Here is an 11,136-nt window from a genome sequence, read left to right as displayed (position 1 = left end):
GGCTACCCGAGAACCGCAGCCCGGCCGCCGGCGTCCTCGGTTACCAGGAGTTTCGGGGCCGGAGTGCGGTGGGTGCCAGCGCCTGGCGTCACCGCTGCCCGCCGGCCCGGACCGCCCCTTCCGGGGCCCGTTTGGGAAATGGGGGGAGGGGAGCCCCGCAGAAAGGCCCCGAACGTCGGCCCCAGCCACCCTGTTAGTGCCCCTCTTCCCGCAGGTTCCCTTCTCCGTGTCCTCTCGAGTTTTGTCCTCATTTATTTGCTTTCCACGTTCCTCTCCTTTTCAGGGCCCCATTTGCTCCCGCCTTTTCTGTTTCCATCCATCCACCTGCCTTTAGACCTCTCTCCTCATTTCCTTGCACCCCCGGACATTCTCGGTGGTGGTGGGGAGGGGCGCAGTAGAAAGGTACCGGTGGGCGTCGGGCGCCCCCTCGCGGCCCACTTGTCCCGGCCTGGCCTCCGGCCTGGGAGGGGACCGGCCACTCGCCACCCCCCAGCCCCCACCCCCTACCCGCCCAGGTCTGGGGTTCAGGTTTTGGGTTAGCGGGAGCCGCGCGCCCCCCAGCGGCACAGTCACATCCTCAAAACCCACTCTCCGGGTTCTGGAAAGTGGAAAGCGGCCTCCAGAAAAAGGGACCTTGAGACTGAAGGTAAGCAGGCCGGGGAGAGGCGGATGTTGCTGCTAGCTGAGGTAGAAGGAAGAGTAAAGTCTCAGTTTTTGTTTTTTTTTTTTAATTTTTGTTTTGCTTTCTTTTTTTTTAATTTTTAAAATTTTATTTGATATTAGAGTATATTTGATTTACAATGTTGTGTTAGTTTCAGGTGTACAACAGAGTGACTCCTTTATACATATACATATATCCATTCTTTTTCAAATCCTTTTCCCATGTAGCTTATTACAGAATATTGAGTAGAGTGCCCTGTGCTCTACAGGAGGTCCTTGTTGATTATCTACTTTATGTACAGTAGTGTGTGTTTGTTAATCCCAAACTCCTAATTTATCCCTCCCCGCCCCACATTTCCCCTTTGGTAACCATAAGTTCGTCAGTGAGTCTGTTTCTGTTTTGTAAATAAGTTCAGAAAAGTCTCAAAATTCTTCACCCATTTTTCCATAGAGTTAGCACAGGGATGTGCTGGGAAGTCTGCAGTTTGAAATGGAGGGAAACGTGTGTTTTAGGACAGGGGCAGAGGTGGGGGAATCGAGCCAGGAGTAAAGGGACAGGGAGGGAGCAGTAGCCACGAGGAATCATCAGGCCTTGGTGGACTGGGCCTCCCCAGCCGGCCTCCTGCCAGGCCTTAACCCTGGGATCAGAAGCACATCCCTGCCGTCCTCCAAGCCCCACTGATGAGAGTTTTAAAAGAGTTTAAAAAGCGAATGGGAAATTTTCCCTCAAGTGTCGGTCCCCCTCCAAATCCAGACAGTGGAGAGCCTCTTGCCTGGCGACCAGGATCCCTGATGTCCTGGAGGCAAAGGCTCACTAGGCCCAGGGACAGCGGCAGGGCTGTGACACGCAGACTCCAGCAGCAGGGAAGTAGCTGGGTGCCTCCTTGACCCACACTCTCTCTTTGGGACCCGAAAGGCTGAGTCCTTCAGGGTCTCCCCAGGTGGGCTGGTGGCTGTGGGCCTAGAGTGTTCCAGCTGGTCCCAGGAGGGTCATTCTGATGTACCTGTGTGAGCCAGCCTGCCACATGATGAAGGATAAAAATGGAGCATCTGCTTCCTGGCTCTGGCACCTTCCAGACACTTCTGTGCACCTTGGTTCCCGCTCCCATAAAACAAAAATACTCACCTCCCCCCCCGCCCCTGCAGGACACACAGGTGGTTGTGAGGATTCTGGGAGGTGACCATTTTAAAGGCTCAGCATCGTGCCGGCACATGGTAGCGCGCATACCTCAGGCTTACTTCCTGGTCTGTAAAATGTGGTCAGTGTCACTCGTGTGTTCCCCTCAGCCAGTGCCTTGTGGCCTCCGCTCTTTAAACAATCCATCAGCATTTGGCTCTCACTACGTCTTTTTTCCTTTAACTGAAGTATAGTTGATTTACAATGTTGTGTTCGTTTCAGGTGTACAGCAAAGTGATTCAGATATATATATATTTTTTTCTTTTTCAGATTCTTTTCCCTTATGGGTTATTACAAGATATTGAGTAGAGTTCCCTGTGCTATACAGTAAGTCCTTGTTGGTTATCTATTTTATGTATAGTATTGTGTATATGTTCATCCCAAACTGCTAATTTATCCCTCCCCCCTTTCCCCTTTGGCAACCGTAAGTTTGTTTTCTATGTCTGTGAGTCTGTTTCTGTTTTGTAAATAAGTTCATTTGTATCATATTTTAGATTCCACATATACCTGATATCATGTGGCATTGGTCTTTCTCTCTCTGACTCCACTTAGTATGATAATCTCCAGGTCCATCCATGTTGCTGCAGTGGCATTATTTCATTCTTTTTTATGGCTGAGTAATATTCTATTGTGTGTAGAATAGATGTATACCACATCTTCTTTATCCATTTATCTATCGATGAACATTTAGGTTACTTCCATGTCTTGGCTATTGTAAATAGAGCTGCAGTGAACATTGGGGTGCATCCTTGATCTTTAAGAATGACCTTAGTGGATGGGACCAGGACCAGGCCACTCAGGATGCTATCGGTGACTCAGGACTGTTTGGGGGGCAGACAGCAGGAGTTGGTGAGGTTCCAAAGGTGCTAGATAAATCAACAATTTGGATCTCAGAACACATTTCTAGGGGAATTCCCTGGCAGTTCGGTGGTTAGGGCTCTACGCTTCCACTGCAGGGGGCACAGGTTCAATCCCTGGTCGGGGAACTAAGATCCCATAAGTTGCGCAGCACAGCCAAAAAAAAATTTCTACGCAGAAATCAATTTACTTCCTAATATACTCGAGCTATAGCTGGAAAGGTCCAGCCAAGGAAGGTCTGGGGTGGGCACTGGTTAACATCCCTTGAGCACCTGCTGTGTGCCGGGCCCTTTATATTTGCTGTGTCACTTAATTCCCGTGAAATGTTATTCAGAGGGACGCTCCCTTGGCTGACGTCACATGGCTCATGGGTGGCAGGGCTGGGAGCAGATGAGCCCCATCTGACCTCACACCTGGTTCTCACTCCCCCTCTCTGTGCCATTATCGCCCTGGCTGTGATTGCCACAGGGGTCAGCCACCACGTGGAACACACTCCTATGGGAACACGTGTCCAAAGCCAGACCCCCACCTGCTCCACAGACCTCTCCTGGCACCTCCCCTGGGTAAGGGGGCAAGTGAGGGTGGGAGGCTGGGGCAGGAAGGGTCAGTGATTCTCTTCAGCCACATCTCTGTGGGGTGTTTCTACTCCTCCTGAGTGTGTGGCTGTAATTCTCAGGGCAGATAGTCTCACGGTTGCCTCAAAAAAGTACACCTGCCCTCCTTCCCCTGCTTGCCCGTTCTGGAACACATACCCGCCAGTTTCTCTCACCCTTTTGGTCCTCCCTCCAGGCCCCTGCTCCTCCCTTGTCCTCCTGGATTTAGCTGTCACACACTTATTTGTTCCTCACAGATTGGTTGGGCGTCTTCTCTGTGTCAGGCCAAGGCTGGGTGCTGGAGACAGCCCTTTAGAAGGCTGGCCCAGGGTCTTCCTGTCACCTGGCTTTCCTCTCACTTTTGTCACTCAGCTGTGAAGAACGATTGCTTCATGCCTGCCTTTGATCTGCCTTTGGCAAGGCTCCCGTGTCCTGGTCACTCCTCGCTCCAGCTCTTGCCTGTGAGGTCCTTCTTCTTGGCGTGGCCGCTGAACAGGCTCCGCTGGAAGGACTGTGGTCCAGCCTTCCAGCCCTCCCTTTCCAAGCTCACTTTGCCTCAGTCCCTCAAGCAGGCATGGATCCCCAAGTGATGTTCCAGCCTTTTTGAGGACCTTCATTCAAACCAGTTTACTCTGGGGACATTCAATTTGCAGTTGTGAAAATAATGTTAAAGCTCACCTGAAAAAAATAAACAAAATTAGAATATCTAAGAAGTTTTTATTGATTAAAAAAAAAAGGCCAAGAAGGAAGGGTATGCCCACCAAAAATTAAATTAAATATAATTAAGTCATAAAGCTACATTACCTTAGCTGGTTTGGTACTGATGCTGACCTAGGTAAAAGCAGTTCATTTGAATAGAATATACCCCAAATATCTATGGGGAGTTATTTATGATATAGGTGGCATTTCAAACCAGTGGTTGAGTAATTATTGAAAAAAATGATATTGGGACAATTGGGTATCCATCCAGGAAAATATGCAGATGGCTCAGTGTTGTAAACATTAAAAAAAAAAACAGATGAAGAAAAAAGAAGAAATTAGTAGGAAAAAAACAGGAGCGTTTAAAAAAAAAAAGAAAGAAAGGGCTTCCTTGGTGGCGCAGTGGTTAAGAATCCGCCTGCCAGTGCAGGAGACATGGGTTCGAGCCCTGGTCCGGGAAGATCCCACATGCCACGGAGGAACTAAGCCCACGTGCCACAACTACTGAGCCTGCACCCTAGAGCCCGTGAGCCACAACTACTGAGCCTGCGTGCCACAACTACTGAAGCCTGCGTGCCTAGAGCCTGTGCTCTGCAACAAGAGAAGCCACCACCATGAGAAGCCCGTGCATCGCAATGAAGAGTAGCCCCCACTCGCTGCAACTAGAGAAAAGCCCGCGTGCAGCAACGAAGACTCAACGCAGCCGAAAATAAATAAATAAAATAAATAAATTTATAAAAAAAGAAAAAAGCTTAGACCAGGGTAAGCCTTTCCAAGCAAGACACAAAACCAAAAAGCTATAAAATAAAAAGTCTGATAAATACGAATAAATTAAAAAATTAAAACTCTAGTAGAAAAAAATCAGCAACAACAAAAAACTAAGCCACATAATAACAAAAAAGGAAAAAAATTTTTCCACATAAATGTTAAAGGCTAATTTCTTTAATATATAAAGAATTCTGAAACACTAATATGGCCATTAAACAAGAAAGATACTCAACTTTTATTTTTTTAAATATTTATTTATTTTATTTTATTTTTTGGCTGTGTTGGGTCTTTGTTGCAGCGTGCGGGTTTCTCTCTAGTTGCAGCACGCGGGCTTCTCTCTAGTTGTGGCACACGGGCTCCAGAGCACATGGGCTCTGTAGTTTGCAGCACGCAGGCTCTCTCGTTGAGGAACGCGAGCTCAGTAGTTGTGGCACATGGGCTTAGTTGCCCCACGGCATGTGGGATCTTAGTTCCCTGAACAGGGACGAACCCCTGTCTCCTGCATTGTAAGGTGAATTCTTTACCATTGGACCACCAGGGAAGTCCCTCAACTTACTTTTTTAAAAAAAGATTTTATTTATTTATTTTTGGCTGCGTTGGGTCTTTACTGCTGTACGCAGGCTTTCTCTAGTTGCAGCGAGCAGGGGCTGCTCTTTGTTGTGGTGCACGGGCTTCTCCTTGCAGTGGCTTCTCTTGTTGCAGAGCACAGGCTCTAGGCACACAGGCTTCAGTAGTTGTGGCACGTGGGCTCAGTAGTTGTGGCACTCGAGCTCTAGAGCTCAGGCTCAGTAATTGTGGTGCACGGGCTTAGTTGCTCCGAGGCATGTGGGATCTTCCCGGACCAGGGCTTGAACCCGTGTCCCCTGCATTGGCAGGCAGATTCTTAACCACTGTGCCACCAGGAAAGTCCCTCAACTTACTTTTAATTGAAGAAAAAAATTGAACATGAGATGCCATTGAAAGATTTTTTATTAATAGACTTTATTTTTAGTGAAGTTTTATGTTTACAGAAAAAAATTGTGCAGAAAGTACAGAGTTCCCATATGCCCCTTCTTTTCTTATTGCATTAGCTAGGATTTCTAATATGATGTTGAATAGGAGTGGTAAGAAGAGGACATCCTTGCCTTGCTCCCAGTGTTACAGTGAAAGCATCTAGTTTCTCACTATTAAGTATGATATTAACTGTAGGTTTGTTGTAGATGTTTTTATCAAATTGAGGAAGTTATTCACTATTCCTAGTTTGCTGAGAATTTTTATTGCAAATGGATATTGGATTTTGTCAAATGCTCTCTTGTTTTTCGCATTTGTTGATATGATCATATAATTTTTCTTCTTTAGCTTGTTCATGTGATGGATTACCTTAACTGATTTTCAAATATTGAACCAGCCTCGCATACCTGAAATTAATCCCGCTTAGTCATGCTGTATAATTTATTTTTATACATTGTTGGATTCTATTTGCTAACATTTTGAGTATTTTTGCATCTGTATTCATGAGCGATATTAGTCTATAGTTTTTCTTGTAACGTCTTTCACTTTTAGTTAAAGACATTAGTATTAGGGTAATTCTGACTTCACAGAATAAGTTTGGAAGTATTCCCTCTGCTTCTATTTTCTGGAAGAGATTGTAGAGAGTTGGTATCATTTCTTCTTTAAAGGTTTGGTAGAATTCACCAGTAAAACCATCTGGGCCTGGTGCTTTCTATTTTGGAAGCTTATTAATGACTGATTCAATTTCTTTAATAGATATAGGTCTATTATCTATTTCTCCTTGTGTGAGTTTTGGGAGATTGTGCCTTTCAAGAAATTGGTCCATGTCACCTAAGTTATCAAATTTAGGGGCATAGAATTGTTCACTGTATTCCTTTATTATCCTTTTAAAGCCCACGAGATCAGTAATGATGACCCGTATTTCATTTCTGATATTAGTAGTTTGTGTCTTCTTTTTGTCTTGTTTAGCCTGACTATGTTATCAATTTTAGGTTATCAATTTTAGGTTATCAATTTTATTCATTTTTTCAAAGAACCAACTTTTTTTTTTTTTCTTTTTTTTTGGCCGCTCCATGCGGCAGTGAGAGCACAGAGTCCTAACCACTGGACCAGGGAATTGCCTCAAAGAACCAACTTTTGATTTTCTTGACTTTCTCTACTAACTTCCTGTCTTCCATTTCTTTTCTTCTGCCTATTTCAGATTTAATTTGCTTTTATTATGCTTGTTTCCTAAGGTGGAAGCTTAGATTACTGATTTTAGATCTTTCTTTTCCAATGTATCTATTCAATGTTATAAATCTCCTTCTAAGCACTATTTTCCCTGCATCCCACACATTCTTATAAGTTTTATTTTCCTTTCCATTTAGTTCAAAAATTCAACATGAGGGACTTCCCTGTGATTCAGCGGTTAAGACTCCACACTCCCAATGCAGGGGGCCCGGGTTCGATCCCTGGTCAGGGAACTAGAGCCCGCATGCCGCAACTAAGAGCCCACATTGCCACAACTAAAGATCCCGCATGGCACAGTGAAGATCCCGCTCATGGCACTGTGCTGCAACTAAGACCCAGAGCAGCCAAATAAATAAATAAATAAATATTTAAAAAAATTAAACATGGTATGCCATTTTTCATCTATCAGATTGGCCAGAATGTTAAAGCTTGGTGATATTTAGTATGGGCTAAGGCGGTGTAAGGGAGTGTAAGGCACATCTGTACGTCGGTATTGGAATATAGACTAGTTCAGCCATTTTGGATGGTAATTCGTTCGTATCTATACAAATGTAAAAGGGGTGTACATTTTGTTTTAGCAATTCCACTCTCAGAAGGCTGGGAGCAGAGTGTATGTACGTACAGGGGGCAGAGTTTGCAGTAGTAAGATACCTGGGAACACCCCAAATGTCCAATAATAGAGACTGCTTCAATATGTAATATCTATTCAGTGAAACACTATGCAAAGCATACACGCTATTATTGAAGGATGGTCGAGGTGTACTGTTAAGTGGACATGCAGGCTACAAGGATGGTATGTTTAATGAGATAGCATTTGTGGCTTTTTTTTTTTTTTTAAGGATATTAGCTTATTCTGTTTATAATAGGCTTGGATTTGTATGGACACATCTGGAAACTCATAACTGAGGTTATTTGTTGAACAGAGGTGCTTGGGGCCGAGAGGGAGGAGGGCACTTTCTGTTCTTCTCTTTATACCTTCTTTACGGTTTGAGTTGTTTTTTTTTTTTTTTTTGCGGTACGCGGTATTTCAACCTGCTATCTCTACATCAAGGCCTAATTGGGTCTTGCTAGGAAAAGACAAACGGGTGCTCTGTTTGTCAAGACAAGAGAAGAGACTTCTTAGAACTTTTACCTCTGATAACTCAAGTCCAGACTCAACAAGTTAGTTCATTTATAAGGGTTCCATTTCTTTTTTCTTTTTGCGGTACGCGGGCCTCTCACTGTTGTGGCCTCTCCCGTTGCGGAGCACAGGCTCCGGACGCGCAGGCTCAGCGGCCATGGCTCGCGGGCCCAGCCGCTCCGCGGCATGTGGGATCCTCTCGGACCGGGGCGCGAACCCGTGTCCCCTGCATCGGCAGGCGGACTCCCAACCACTGCGCCACCAGGGAAGCCCTACAGTTTGAATTTTTAACCTTGAATAAGTATTACATTTAATTTGAAGAGCAGTTTTAAACCCAAATTGCAGATTTGAGCCCACAGGTGGCTTGAAGGACACTAAGCATTTCTTTGCCGTCTCTGCCTTATACGAGAGCATGAGAAAGGCCGCCCATCCCTGGGCTTTGGGCACCCTGGTCCTTTCTCTCATTTTATATATAAGAGGATTTCAAGAGGAAAAAAAAGAAAGAAGAAAACACTCCTGACCACTCTGTCAGATGGCACTGTTGATGGCTGGCTGGTGGTTTCTAAATGAGGAAAAGAGACTAATTTTAATCACTACAGGAAAAATGAAGATTTGTTTTCTTCCTTTTTTTGTTTTTCTTTTTTGGCCATGTGGGATCTCAGTTCCCTGACCAGGGACTGAACCTGAGCCCTTGGCAGTGAAAGTACAGGGTCCTAACCACTGGACTGCCAGGGAATTCCCTAGATTTGTTTTCTTAGAAGTGTTTTTATAGAAAGATAATTTAAACTCACCATCTTTAGAAACTAGAGAGAAAGAATCATCCACCTCCTCTGCTTGCCCCTTTAGTATTTTGTGGTGTTTTCCTGACTTTTTTTTTGCAATGCATCTGTCATATTTTAAATGGCTGCCATCCCAGGGAACATATACGCTTGTGATCTGCTTTTGTGGCTGTTATGTCATACCATATTCATTTTCAATATTGCTGCAGGGCCAGGAAACAGTAATTTGGAGGAATTATATAGCTAATTCCTCAGAAAGAGCACAAAGTCCGGAATTAGGAAGTTACCAAACTAAGGCTGTTGGGACTTCCCTGGTGGTGCAGTGGTTAAGAACCCGCCTGCCAGTGCAGGGGACACGGGTTCGATCCCTGGTCCAGGAAGATCCCACATGCAGCAGAGCAACTAAACCCATGAGCCACAACTATTGAGCCTGCACTCTAGAGCCCGCAGCTAAACCCGTGAGCCACAACTGCTGAGCCCGTGTGCCACAACTACTGAAGTCTGCGCATCTAGAGCCCATGCTCCACAACAACAGAAGCCACCGCAGTGAGAAGCATGCGCACCGCAAGGAAGAGTAGCCCCTGCTCGCCGCAACTAGAGAAAGCCCGCACGCAACAATGAAGACCCAATGCAGCCAAAAATAAATTAAAAAAATAAATAAATTTATATATATAAAAAAAAGAACAGGCTATTGGGGAGCAAGCTCTTCCTCCCCCCTCCCTGTGGAAAGAGCATCTCTGTGAGTGGGCAGCTGAGGGCTCCCTGGTGACCTGCACCTTTGTGTTCTGAACAAGTTTGCAAATGAAAGCCAAGCTCCTGAGGCTGCAGCTGAAACACCACTTTTGCTCCTTTTGCTAAAGCAGCTTGTGCTAAGCATAGTTGGGGAATTCCAGCTTTTACTGAGTCAATGTCCACTTGTCAACATCGGCCTGACATTGGGTTGGGAATCATTGGAACTCATCTTTTCATTCTGTCTACCCTTTACTAGATATGGTTGCTATAAATATAATAACTTGCTTTTCACAGTGGATTTTCTTGAAAATCAGATTGGCAGCTTTGCATAACAACAGTCAGAACTCCTGAGCTACCCAGCATGGGGAGACGGAGAACAGCCTTAGCTGTACGGTGTCCTGGCCAGCTGTGTTGACTCAGCGCAGCTGACCTCTCTGAGCCTGACCTTCCTTGTCTGCAGAGGGGAGACAATAGCTGTGCCTGACTTGTGAGTTTATTGTGAGCATTAGACAAGATAACACAAGGTGGGGCTTGTAACAGAGATGGGCAAACAGAAGGCTCTCAATTGAGTTGGCTACCAAATTACCCTTAGAGAAGGAAATTGGAGAAAATACAAAAACCCACACACATATGTAGTTTATTTACAAAATTGCAGTGATAATGTACAAAGCTCAAAGTATTTGTTCACAACCATAGAGGATTTTTATTTTAATTATTTTATTTATTTAGTTTTGGCTGTGTTGGGTCTTCCTTGCTGCGTACGTGCTTTCTCTAGTTGCAGCGAGCGGGGGCTACTCTTTGTTGCGGTGTGTGGGCTTCTCATTGCGGTGGCTTTTCTTGTTGCGGAGCATGGGCTCTAGGCACGCAGGCTTCTGTAGTTGTGGCTCGCGGGCTCTAGAGCGCGGGCTCTAGAGCGCAGGCTCAGTAGTTGTGGCGCACGGGCTTCATTGCTCCGCGGCATGTGGGATCTTCCCGGACCAGGGCTTGAACCCTTGTCCCCTGCATTGGCAGGCAGATTCTTAACCACTGTGCCACCAGGGAAGCCCCGTAGAGGATTTCTTCCTGAGACCTATAGAGCAAGATGTTATCAATATTTTCTGGAGCGTTTTTTTGTCTTGTTTTGGTTTTCTGGCTGTGCCGCAGGGCGTGTGGGATCTTAGTTCCCCCACCAGGGATTGAACTCAGGCCGTGGCAGTGAAAGTGTCGAGTCCTAACCACTGGACACCAGGGAATTCCTGCCCTCTAGCCCACCTTTTCTTTACTGTGGCACCTAGCAGTTTAAACTTCTCCCTTCACTTAGTTCTCAGGACTGCACAAGGACCACCTCAGCGAAATCATCCTAGGTATCCTTACACAAGGACTCTGCCTTTTTATCTCCCTCATCTGTGACAGGGCTGCGCCTCCTGGATATTTCCTTCATCAGCACTTTCACGGCCACCCACCAGATCTGAAATTGTCCTCTTGCCCCAGAAGGGCTGCCTAATCCCCCTCCAGGCTCTCTGTCCCACTTCTTTCTCCTCTTTGTGGAAC

General features: G+C 45.7%; 1 long non-coding RNA gene across 1 annotated transcript; it reads left to right on the top strand.

Moving 5' to 3' along the window:
• LOC132414493 (uncharacterized) lies at positions 1-3,958 on the top strand. The gene is made up of 3 exons (XR_009516963.1): positions 1-646; positions 2,108-2,164; positions 3,661-3,958. It is a non-coding gene; the product is annotated as an uncharacterized lncRNA (long non-coding RNA).
• Positions 3,959-11,136: the final 7,178 nt, after the last annotated feature.

Source organism: Delphinus delphis, chromosome 19 (genome assembly GCF_949987515.2).
Source record: "Delphinus delphis chromosome 19, mDelDel1.2, whole genome shotgun sequence".
Taxonomy (NCBI): Eukaryota; Metazoa; Chordata; class Mammalia; order Artiodactyla; family Delphinidae; genus Delphinus; species Delphinus delphis.
This window is presented reverse-complemented; position numbering and strand designations above follow the sequence as displayed.